The sequence below is a fragment of the Ornithorhynchus anatinus genome, chromosome 4 (genome assembly GCF_004115215.2).
Source record: "Ornithorhynchus anatinus isolate Pmale09 chromosome 4, mOrnAna1.pri.v4, whole genome shotgun sequence".
Classification (NCBI taxonomy): domain Eukaryota; kingdom Metazoa; phylum Chordata; class Mammalia; order Monotremata; family Ornithorhynchidae; genus Ornithorhynchus; species Ornithorhynchus anatinus.
Genome location: NC_041731.1, coordinates 20,753,685 through 20,766,629, shown reverse-complemented (window position 1 = coordinate 20,766,629; position 12,945 = coordinate 20,753,685). Strand labels below are relative to the sequence as shown.

Sequence of the window (12,945 nt, the reverse complement as noted above, 5' to 3'; positions counted from 1 at the left end):
TGGTATTTGTTAAACCCTTACTATGTGCCAGGCACTGTAAACTGTATTAAGCATTGGGGTAGCAAATGAGGTTGGAGAAGCAGTATAGGCTAGTGGATAGACCACTGGCCTGGGAGTCAGAAGGACTTGGGTTCTAATCCTGGCTTTGCCACATGTCTGCTGGGTTACCTTGGGCAAGTCACTTGACTTCTCAGTTACCTCATCTGGAAAAGGGAGATTAAGACTGTGAGCCCCATGTGGGTCATGGAATGTATCCAACCTGATTAACTTGAATCTACCCCAGTGCTTTGTACAGTGTCTGGGACAGAGTAAGTACTTAATACCATAAAAAAAAGGGAGTTTTTCTACAGAAAACCTAAAACGTTGCTGTTGCTCAATAATCAATCAATGGTATTTACTGAGTACTTACTGTGTGCACAGCACTGGGAAAAAAAAAAGTGAGTTTGCCTTCAGAAAAGCCCAAATGTTGCTGTTTTTCATTAATCAATCAACGACATTTACTGAATGCTATACTGTATGCAGAGCATTTGAAAAAAAATGGGAGTGTATCTTCAGAAAACCCAAAATATTGCTGCTGCTCATTAATCAATCAATGGTTATTATTAAGCGTTTACAGTTTCAGAACACTGTAATACATGCATATATATGCTTATATATATATATATATATATATATATATATATATATATATGTATATATATATGTAAGCTTCAGGGAGGGTAAAATTAGTAGATCCATGTACAGAAATTGTTTAATCATACTCCCATATCCTTGTATAGCCATTTTGACAGTATACATTAGAAAAGTGACAACCCACAATTGCTGTGCAGAACTGAGGCCTTGTATTACACTTGCTTTGTGTCCTCACAACAGACTTTTGTTTCCTAGTTGCCAGTGACTGCCCGTGATTTAGGGAACCCGGGGTTTTCGCACACAAGAGTGGCTCGTAGTCTATGCTGCGAAACCTCCGTGGCGATTTTGTTGTCCTTCCAGCACCTCGCCTGAAGCGTAATTTTTTATTAAATATTAAGAAGCTATTTGTTAAAGAAAAGTTGCCATAACAACCGGAAAAAGCTGAACTTCCCCAGCGCTGCTGACTCACAGCAAATCAATCAAGTGCGTGCTATTATTTAATGAGTCTCCCCCACAGACCCACTCAGTCAGGCAGTATGTTAATAATACAGTGAGACAAGGTGCTCAGGTCAATAGCCCCAAATACCCAGCATCTCGCGGAACCAGACAGCCCAAGTCTGGAGTCAGAAGGACCTGGGTTCTAAATGCAAATCTGCCACTTGTCTGCTGTGTGACCTTGGGAAACTTACTTCACTTCTCAGGGCCTCAGTTCCTCATCTGTAAAATGAGGACTAAGACTGTGAGCCTCATGTGGGACAGGGATTGTGCCAACCTGATGTGCTTGTATCCACCTCAGCACTCAGTACAGTGCCTGACATATAATCAGCATGTAACATTATTATTATTGTTACTATGACTATTGAACCTTTAATGTTCAGTATCTGCCTATGTTTTGGAGGGAAAGTATGCTAGCCGGAGGCTTGGGAGGGGCAGGGGAGGATGAGGAAGAGCTGAGACTAGAACCCAGGTCCCTTGACTCCCAATCCTACATTTTTCCCACTGGATCACGCTGTCTCCCAGGGCAAGAGCTACCACCCACCCATGCATTTCTCTACACACAGGGATGGGGTGGCCAGAGTAGAAATGAAAAGAAGAATTATAAATATTCTTACACTTAACTACTTCCCCTATCTATAATCTGTCTTTTTTATGGCATTTGTTAAGCGCTTACTATGTGCCAAGCACTGTACTAAGCACTGGGGGAGATAAAAGGTAATCAGGTTGGACACAGCCCATGTCCCTCATTTCCTATTCTCATTTCCTCTTCTCCCTGACTTCTCTGCGTCACCGTGACTTGCTCCCCTTATTCATCTGCCCTCCAAGCCTACAGCCCTTATGTCCTTATCTGTAATTTACTGATTTATATCAATGTCTGTCTTCCCTTCTAGAACGTAAGTCCACTCTAGTCAGGGAATGTGTCTGTTATATTATTGCGTTGTATTCTCTCCAGCACTTAGTGCAGTGCTCTGCACACAGTAAGTGCTCAATAAATATTTATTGCTTGATGTCCCACATGGACACACAGGCTCAATCCCCATTTTGTATATGAGGTAGGTGAGGCACAGAGAAGTGAAATGACCCAACCAGGGTCACACAGCAGAAAAGTGGGGCAGCTGGGATTAGAACCCAGGTCCTCCTGACTACCAGGCTTGTGCTCTTTCCACTAGGCTGTGCTGCTTCCCATGTTAATGTGTGTCTCCCCCTCTAGACTGTAAGCTCCTTATTGGAGGGGATCACATCTACTAACGCTGTTGTACTTTCCCAAACAGAAACTCCTTACCATCAATCAATCAATCATATTTACTCAGTGCTGTGTGCAGAGCACTTAGGAGAAAGCAATATAACAGGCACTGCTCAGAACAAGCTTACAGTCCAGAGCGCTAATTGTGTGCAGAGCACTATACTAAGCCCTTGAGTACAAGACAACAATGCACAGACACATTCCCTACCCACAACGAGCTTGTATTCTAGAGCCCTCTAAAGCATTGGGTCGCCTGGCCCACTCGTACCTCATCTCGCTTCCCTACAAAGCAGCACCCAGAGTGCCAGCTGACAGATGATGGAGGAGCAGAAGAAGGTGATTTTTCTTCAGATTCCGGCCCCTGTACCTCAGTTTTATCAGCACATCATGGCCCATGCCTGTTTTAATTGTCTGAATGGCGTGGACACAATGTGGCCATTTCCCATTATGGTTTCCTGTTAGCTTGGCTCCCAAACTGGACAGAAGTTGCTTCTTTCCACAGCGTGCACACACATGCAAAGGTGTGTACTGTTGTGTACACACACCCACACACACAATCATCCAACTCCAAAACGCTTATGTACATATCTTTAAATTATGTATTATAAATGACATTTATTCTATTAATGTCTGTCTCCCCCTCTAGACTGGAAGCTCATTATGTGAGGGAATGCGTCTGCTAATTCCATTGTATTGTCCTCTCCCAAGCACTTAATCCAGCACTCTGCCCATAGTAAGCACTCAATAAATACCACTGATTTACTGATTGAGGCAGAGCTGATGCCCAGACCCCCATCCAAGCAGCAGTTTGAAGGGTCTCGGGAGGGAAGCTTGTTGGAAATCTCAGGATTCTTCTCAATTCACCAATCCTTCGGGCCTGGATTTGGGGATTTTTGTTTTTACTACGCCCAATTAAAACATCTGAGAAAATACCTGGTTCCGATCTCCTGAATCTAAGAACAGGAAATGGTTTGCTTATCCTTCTTCCACCTGCCTGGCAGCTTGCAAATGTTCCCACTATTTGCACTGCTCAGAACAAGCTTACAGTCCAGAGCGCTTATTGTGTGCAGAGCACTGTACTAAGCCCTTGAGTACAAGACAACAATGCATAGACACATTCCCTACCCACAACGAGCTTGTATTCTAGGGCCCTCTAAAGCATTTGGTCGCCTGGCCCACTCCTACCTCATCCACTATGCTGGACTTCCTCCACCTCCTATTTTGTTCATTTATTCAATCATCTTTATTGAACGCTCACTTTGTGCAGATCACTGTACTAAGCACTTGGGAGAGGGCAGCAGAACAGTAAACAGACACATTCCTTGCTCAAAATGAGCTTACAGTCTACAGTCTATTTCCTGCCAGAGGAGAGTGTGCTGCTCTGCCTTGCCCAGTCTCCGCCACCCGCTTGGGGTGAGGCTGGGACTCTGGCCTTGGACTCCCTCTCCCTCATCGATCTCAGCAAGCTCCTAGCTTGCTCCTTGGGTGAATGGGAATGGGGCTATACTATACTGGACTCTCTCAGTATAGTGTTCTTCACACAAAGAAAGCGCTAAGGAAACACCACTGATTGACTGTAGACTGTCCCTCTAGCCTGTAAGCTCGTTGGGGGCAAGGAACATTTTTACCAACACCGTTATACTGGATTCTCCCAAGCACTTACACCAGTGCTCTACACACAACAAGCACTCAAATACCATTGATGGACTGATGGAATGAAAAGGATACTGAGATTTCCAACAAGCTTCCACCCTGAGACCCTTCAAATTGCTGGACGGACTGGATCTGGACACCAGCCCTGCCTCAATCGATCAATCCATGGTTTTTACTGAGTGCTTACTATGTGTAGACCACTGTATTAAGCTCTTGGGAGAGTCCAATCCAACAGAATTAGCCGATACATTACCTGCCCATAATGAGTTTACAGTCTTGAAGGGGGGACAGACAATGCTATGAATAATTTGTTATATATAATTTAAAGATATGTACTTAAGTGCTTTGGGGCTGGGGTGAATATCAAATGCCCAAAGGTCAAAGATTGAAGTGATGAAGCAGATGGGAGAGCGAGCTGGGAAAAAGAGGGCTTAATCAGAGCAGGCTTTGTTTGTACGCTTAGATCTGTGTCCTTTGGACATTTCTTATTTGCCCCATAGCTCCTATTCAAGTATCCATAAATTACATGTTGTTAATTATGAATTGACACTAATGCTCATTTCCCCCTCTAGACTATAAGCTCCTTATGGACAGGGAATGTGTACACCAACTCCGTTATTTTGCTAACTCTCCCAAGTACTTACTACAGTGTTCGCCTTAAGGCAAGCATGGAGGCAGTGTGGCCCAATGGAAAAATCGTGGGCCTGGCAGAGAAGCCCAGTTCTGATCCCAGCTCCACCCCTTGCCTGCTGTGTGACAATGGGCAAGTTGCTTCTCTTCTCTGTGTCTCAGGTTCTTCAACTGGAAAAAGGAGATCCCATTCCTGTTTCCCCTCCTGCTAAGATTGTGACTCCCATGCAGGACAAGGAATGTGTCTTACCTGGTTAACATGGATCTATCCCAGAGCTTAAAACAGTGCTTGATACATAGTGCTTAACAAGTATCAAAATAATTACTATTAGTAACAGTACTAAAAGCTCAATAAGTACCACTGATTGACTGAAATTCATTTTCAGCTGCAAATGCACTTCCCCACCCTCAGCCCCACCTCACTGAAGTGCATATCTATGAATTATGTATCACTCATATCACGGCCTGTCTCCCCCTCTAGACTGTAAGCTCCCTGTGGGCCGGGAATGTGTCTGTTTATAGTTATACTGTACTCTCCCAAGAGCTTAATACAGTACTCTGCACACCGTAAGCACTCAATAAATGCGACTGAATGAATGAATGATTGAAGGGAACATGACTACCAACTCTGCTGGGTCTGGATTGCTTCCAGATCCACTCTGTGCCAATCCACAGGAGAGGCAAAAGGTTGCTGAGATGTAGCTACACCAGGGCTGCAAACTGTTCTCCATGGGCTGGGGTTCCCCTAGCTAGCAGAGACGCTGTCTCCGCCAGCCAGCGCAGATGTTGTCTCCACCATAGCCACTTCCCTTCAGGCCATCTATTCCCAGTTCCTGAACCCCCAACCTGGGCTCCCCACAATTTTACTTACCAGGAACGTACCCCTCACATCCTGGAGGTCTCTTCACCATTGGACCCTGGAAGCAGCCACCTGTCACATCTAGAAAGAAATAAAACGCTATTAAGAACCCAAACACCATCCCTATCAATCAATTGTATTCACTGAGTGCTTACCATGTGCAGAGCACAGCCTTAAACGCTTGGGAATCAGGGCCTCATCAGCGTGGAAAGAGCCTGGGCCTGGGAGACAGATGACCTGAGTTCTAATCCCAATCCCACCACTTGTCTGTTATGTGACCTGGGACAAGTCAGACACGACAGAAAAGTGTTTCTACAAAACCATTCAGACTATGTTTCTCCACTCCTCCAGAAACTCCAGTGGTTGCCCATCCACCTCCTCAAACAGAAACTCTTCACCATTGGCTTTAAAGCACTCGGCCAACTGGCCCCCTTCTCCCTCACCTCTCCACACAATTGTGATTTTCCAGACCGAACCTCTCTCCAGAGAACTGTGATTTTTCAGACTAAACCTCTCAACCCATAGTTGTGATTTTCCAGACCCAACCTCTTGCTACACAAATATGATTTTCCAGACTGAACTTCTCGACATGACTGACTTTCCAGACCCAAACACTCACCATTAGGCTTCCGCCATCAAGTTGGCGGACAGCCCCTGTGCCCCTGACCCCTGGGACCTGGGAGGGGAACAAAGGGTCACTGGCACAGTCGGTGGGAAGAGGGGAACCAGGGACCCCACAGAAATGACCCAGGTTTCAGCTGACGTGGGGTCACTTCCACAAAATGGCATCTGTGTAATGTCGCAGGCATTCTCCCCCCATTAGACTGTAAACCTGTCAAAGGGCAGGGACTGTCTCTGTTACCGATTTGTACATTCCAAGCGCTTAGTACAGTGCTCTGCACATAGTAAGCGCTCTATAAATACTATTGAATGAATGAATGAATTTAGGGATTCAGTGCTACCATCAGCCACCTTCCAGCATCTCGGAATTTGTATTCTTCCTTTGGAAAACAAACAGACTCTTTGTGCTTGGGGAACATGTCTACCAACCCTACTGCACTGTGCTCTCCCAGCCATCTAATACAGCACTCTAAAATGGTCCTCTAGACTGTAAGCTCGTTGTGGGCAGGGGATGTGTTCCCAAGTGCTTAGTACAGTGTTCTGCTCAGAGTAAGCACTCAATAAATACGACTGACTAGTAAGTGCTTAATGAATACCACTGATTGATTCAACAGATTTCTAGGACCAAGCTCTATCCACTACAACTCCCATCCTCCTGTCTCTCCCTGCTTCAGTCTATACTTCACTCCGCCGCCCGGATTTATCTTTCTACAGAAATGTTCTGGGAATGTCACTCCCCTCCTCAAAAACCTCCAGTGGTTGCCTCTCAACCTTCACATGAAACAAAAACTCCTCACTCTTGGCTTCAAAGCTCTCCATCACGATGACCTTGCCCCTTTCTACCTCACCTCCCTTCTCTCCTTCTACAGCCCACCCCATACACTCTGCTCCTCTGCCGCTAACCTCTTCCCCATGCCTTGTTCTCGCCTGTCCGGCCTTTGACCCATGACCCACGACCCACACTTTCATTCATTCATTCAATAGTATTTATTGAGCGCTTACTATGTGCATAGCACTGTACTAAGCGCTTGGGATGAACAAGTCAGCAACAGATAGAGACAGTCCCTGCCGTTTGATGGGCTTACAGTCTAATCGGGGGAGACGGACAGACAAGAACAATGGCAATAAATAGAGTCAAGGGGAAGAACATCTCGTAAAAACAATGGCAACTAAATAGAATCAAGGCGATGTACAATTCATTAACAAATAAATAGGGTAATGCAAATATATATAGTTGAGCGGACGAGTACAGTGCTGTGGGGATGGGAAGGGAGAGGTGGAGGAGCAGGGGGAAAAGGGGAAAAAGAGGGTTTAGCTGCGGAGAGGTAAAGGGGGGGTGGCAGAGGGAGTAGAGGGAGAAGAGGAGGTCAGTCTGGGAAGGCCTCTTGGAGGAGGTGAGTTTTAAGTAGGGTTTTGAAGAGGGGAAGAGAATCAGTTTGGCGGAGGTGAGGGCATTCCGGGACCACGGGAGGACGTGGCCCAGGGGTCGACGGCGGGATAGGCGAGACCGAGGGACGGTGAGGAGGTGGGCGGCAGAGGAGCGGAGCGTGCGGGGTGGGTGGTAGAAAGAGAGAAGGGAGGAGAGGTAGGAAGGGGCAAGATGATGTAGAGCCTTGAAGCCTAGAGTGAGGAGTTTTTGTTTGGAGAGGAGGTTGATAGGCAACCACTGGAGTTGTTTAAGAAGGGGAGTGACATGCCCAGATCTTTTCTGCAGGAAGATGAGCCGGGCAGCGGAGTGAAGAATAGACTGGAGCGGGGCCAATGACCTCCTCAATCCACCAAACTACCTCTTATCCCCTCTTCAAAGCCCTACTGATAGCACATTTCCTCCAGGAGGCCTTCCCAGACTGAGTCCTCCCTTTCCCCCTGCCCCTCCTCTACTCGCCATTCCCCCTACTCCCTCCCTCTGTTCTAACCCCTTTCCCTCCCCACAGCACTTGTGTATATTTGTATATATTTAGTACTCTATTTTATTAATGATATGTATATATTTGTGATTCTATTTATCTATTTTGATGGTATAGATACCTGACTACTTGTTTTGTTTTGCTGTCTGTCTCTCCCTTTTAGACTGTGGGCCTGTTGTTGGGCAGGGATCATCTCTGTTGCTGAATTGTACATTCCAAGTGCTCAGTACAGTGCTCTACACACAGTACTGCACAACATCCAAGCTTTCACATGATCAGGGAGCAAGATCCGCGATATATTCTCTCAGACATGGGGCAGGAAATATCTACTCGGGGTAAATGCTAGGTTCTGCCTGCTTCTCCTCATTATAGAGGTCAGGCGGAGGAACACTCCTGATAAGCCGGTTGGGGGTCCTGACTTTGCTAAGGGAGGGGCGGCTCCATCCTGTCTCAAGAACTTGACACCGATAAGGCAGAGATCTAGACAGGATGAACAAAGGAGGTGCACACCCTGAATAAATGGCCAGACAAAATGGAGTCCTGTAGCACTCTATCCCTTGGCATCCTACCACTCTGAGGGAATCCAGTCGCTGGAGTTACTCATGTTTGCTTTAACAAGTTGGTTATGAAGCAATGAAGCTGGTCTGGGGCAAAAGAGTTCAGAGGGGACGGTCTGAAGAGAAAGGGATTAACGTAAGTCTCTGATCACTAGGCTTCCACAGCTTTCTCCCACCAGCTCCCCTGGCTGTCTCCGGGAGAGGAGAAAGCAGTCTCTATCCCCAGCATTCCAGAAAGGAGCTTCATTCCTAAACTCCCGTGACATCTTCTTAAAAGTCCGCCTCTAGTCTAAAAGCTCAATATGCGCAGGCAATGTGTCTGCAAATTCTGTTGTATTGGACTCTCCCAGGCATTTAGTACAGTGTTCTGCACATAGTAAGTACTCAATAAATACCATTAACTGATTGATAGACTGAAAGTTCTTTTTTATGGTATTTCTTAAGTGCATACTATGTTCCAGGAACCATACTAAGCGCTAGGGTAGTTACAAGCTATATCAGGCTGGCCACAGTCCCTGTCCCACAGAGGGCTCACAGTCTTCATCTCCATTGTCCAGATGAGGTCACTGAGGCACAGAGAAGTGAAGCGAATTGCCTGAGGTCACATCACAGACAAGTGGTGGAGACTGAATTAGAAACCAGGTCCTTCTGACTCCCAGACAGGAGCTCTATCCATTAGGCCAGGCTGCTTCTCATTGATGACAAGGATAGTACCTACCAACTCTATTACGTTGCCTTCTCCCAACTAGTCAGTACAGTACTCTGCACACGGTAAACACTTCACAAGTACTGCTGTGTGACATTGGGAAAATCGCTTAAATTCTCCAGGTCTCGGTTACCGGATCTTTAAATGAGAGCCCTATGTTCAACCCAAATATCTTGTATCTAGCTGAACAGGGACTGTGTCTAACCCAATTATCTTATATCTACCTGAACTCTTAGTTCAGTGTCTGGTAGCTAGAAAGCGCTTCACAAATACCGTAAAAAGAAAATACCATTGTTGGATTGATTGATACCTACTGCACCAAAACAGAAAATGTTCAAACTTCTCCTGTTACACAAATTAAGGAATCTTGATTTGGAAAAGCAGCATGGCCTAGTGGATAGAGTACAGACCTGAGAGTCAGAAGGACCTGGGCTCTAATCCCGGCTCTGCCACTTGTCTGCTGGGTGACCTTGGGCGAGTCCCTTCCTTCTCTGGGACCCAGTTCCCTCATCTGTAAAATCAGGGTTAAGACCAAGAGCCACATGTGGGACAGGGACTGTGTCCAACCTGATTAGCTTGTATCTACTCCAGCACTTTGTACAGTGCTTGGCACATATTAAGGGTTTAATGAATACCATTCTCTGTCCCTCTGTTATTTCATCTGTAAAACGCTTCCTGTGCCAGAACTGAATATATTCAGATTTTGCCAGTGGCACAAATCCTAGACTCTTTTCTTTTTAAGGACAAAGAGTATGTTAAAACCCCCACATACATTTTGGCCTGAGCCTAAATGTCCTGACTCACAACTGGACCAAATTATGTTCCCTCTGGCGGGCTGGTGCTGGTTTGCTGAGTCACACACATTGAGCAAGACTGTCTGCTCAGGTTGGCTGCTCTCCTTTTGCTGGCAAGATGCTCAGTCTGCTACCCTGCATTCACATCGAAGCTGCCTCGTCTATTCCTTCCCCTCCTGGCTCTGTGGGAGTTCACAGGGGGAGAAAGGTCTAGGCAGGACTTTGAAGTTAATTGTTGGCTCTGCCGGGGTTCTTCAAAGCCAAAAGGGGGGTTTTCTGAGCATGAGAACTGCCCCAGGGTGGATGGTCTGGACCATTCCATTAGCATTCCCCAAAAGGCTTCCAAAAGGTGTGAAATTCTTCAGGGTTCCCGGAGAGAGGGAAAGGGGGATCTGTTTGCCTTCCCCAAACCATGGATTAACATTTCTAGCACAGAGGGGATTTAATAGGAAAAGGAATACCCTGCCCACTAAGTCTCCTCCTCCTCTTTCTCCATCAGACCTCTTGCTCACTGTCCCACCCTCTCAACAGGGCTCTGCTCTTCCCATCTTCAAAGCTCATCGAAAATTACATTTCTCCCAGGAGGTCTCCCCAGCTCATATCCCATCTCCCACCCTTTTTTCCCCGCCAGTCCTGCCACTTCACTTCCATGCCGCCCTAAACACTTTGATACTCACAGACTCTCTAACAGAGAAGCAGCATGACCCAGTGGATAGAGCTCGGGCCTGGGAGTCAAAAGGACCTGGGTTCTAACCCGAGCTCTGCCACTTGTCTGCTGTGTGACCTAGGGCAAGTCACTTCACTTCTTTGTGCCTCAGTTCCTTCAACTTTAAAATGGGAGTTAAGGCTGTGAGCCCCACATGAGACAGGGACTGTGTCCAACCTGACAACCTTGGATCTACCCCAGTGCTTAGAACAGTGCCTGGCACATAGTAAGCACAAATACCAAACCGCACTGCCCCCGCCAAAAAAAACACCTTATGCCCCTTTTTTTAAACTCTGTTGCTTTCCCCCTCCCAATCGATGGAATTTCTTGAACAACAGAGTGTGCAGAATACTGTACTAAGCACTTGGGAGAATACGATACAGTAGAGCTAGTAGACGGTCTTCATCCGACTCATCAATTAATGAATGGAGATAGTGGATTAAGCAGTTACTGCCATGGACAACCTCTCCTATAAAGCTTAAACTTCTCAGGCCCCCTGTCCCCTCAATCCCTTCCATCTAATCAGCACATACTCTCCTAATCGCCTAGTACAGTGCTCCACACACAGTAAGCACTCAGTAAATACGACTGATTGAATGAATCAATGTCCTCTCTTCTGAGAGCCCCCCTCATTGCCCTCTATCCAACCTCTCAGCACTGCAACCACCCCCCAATACCCTGTCCCAGCATCACCCCTCTCCCCCTCTTTCCATGCACCCCCACCCCAACTCTAGCCTCAGCCAAGTGTGATCTGTGGAACCCCTGCTCCATCATGCTCATCCATTTTCCTTTATCTTGCCCCTTTCCTGACCCAATCTCTGCTCCTCACCATCACTGAATGCTAGCTCTCCCCAGGTGACCCGATCTCCTCTGCCGCTCTCTCTAGAGGGTGCCTCATTTTCTCCCACTCCCTCAGACTAAATGGGAAAGGGGGAGGAGTTGGGTTTGTTCTAGTCATCTACCATCCTCTCACCACCTCCACCTCAGCCGCACCTCCAACTTTCTGAATCATTTTGATTCCCTTCTCCCATTTCCCCATGCCTACATTGATCCTTGGGGACTTAAATACATTGCTCCAGATGATCCTTCTGCTGCCCGCTTTTTATCACTCAACTCCCGTGACCTCCTGCTCCACCCCACCTCCCTCACTCGATACCATTATCTGTACTAACTTTACAATCTCTTCACTTGCCTTCTGTCCCACACAGCCCCTTCCCACAAATTGTCCTGTTCCCGAACAGAGATCTCCAATCACTTGACCCCATCCAATTTTCTCAAGGCATCATGCCCCATTAGCCTTCATACCCATACTACCTTCTCCTGATGACCAAATTAATGCCCTCAACACCCCTTCTCTATTGAACTCAACTCACTCACTCCCCTATTCCTTTGCCGATCTCATACCACTACCTCCCAGCCCTAGATCACCTCAGTCCACTTACTTCTCTCTTGTGCCCAAGTTGCAGAGAGTGGCTGGTGGAAATCCTGATATCAAGCTGACCTCGTCCACCTCAAGTTCATCCTTCCTGATTTTATTTCTCCAACCTTACTGACTCCTGTGCCCACTGCCCTCTTCTACTGTTTCAGACATTTAACTCCTTCCTTAAACCAACTGACCCCCCACCTCCCAAATCTCTTGCCCCTGACCTGGCCATGTACGTCATTGATAAAATTTAGTAAGGGTTCTAATCGGGGTGCCCTTCTATTCTACATCTATGTCCACTCCCCTGGAAAACTCATTCGTTTCCATGGCTTCAACTACCACCTCTATGCGGATGATTCCCAAATCTACATCTCCAGCCGGGATCTCCCTATCAGCAGTCTCGCCTTTCCTCCTGCCTTCAAGACACCTCTACTTTAATGTCCTGATGTCACCTCAAGCCTAATATATCCAAAATAGACCTCCTTAGCTTCCCACCCAAATACTGTCTTCCCCCTGACTTTCCCATCACTGTAGACAGCACCACTACCCTTCCTGTCTCATAAACCCGCAACCTTGGTGTTATCCTTGACTTCCCTCTCCATTTCCACCCACATATTCAATCTGTCACTAAATCCTGTTGGTTCAGTCTCCACAACATCACTAAAATCCACGTTTTTCTCTCCACCCAAACTGCTACATTAATTCAGCAATTAGC

General features: G+C 46.7%; 1 protein-coding gene across 1 annotated transcript in view; it reads right to left on the bottom strand.

The window, feature by feature from the left end:
* The window catches only part of ZHX2 (zinc fingers and homeoboxes 2), an 83,649-nt gene that overhangs the window by 29,642 nt on the left and 41,062 nt on the right, over positions 1 to 12,945 (bottom strand). The window contains exon 2 of the mRNA XM_029063273.2: positions 5,529 to 5,597. The gene's annotated coding sequence lies outside the window, so the exon portion shown is untranslated. The remainder of the gene's footprint in view (positions 1 to 5,528; positions 5,598 to 12,945) is intronic.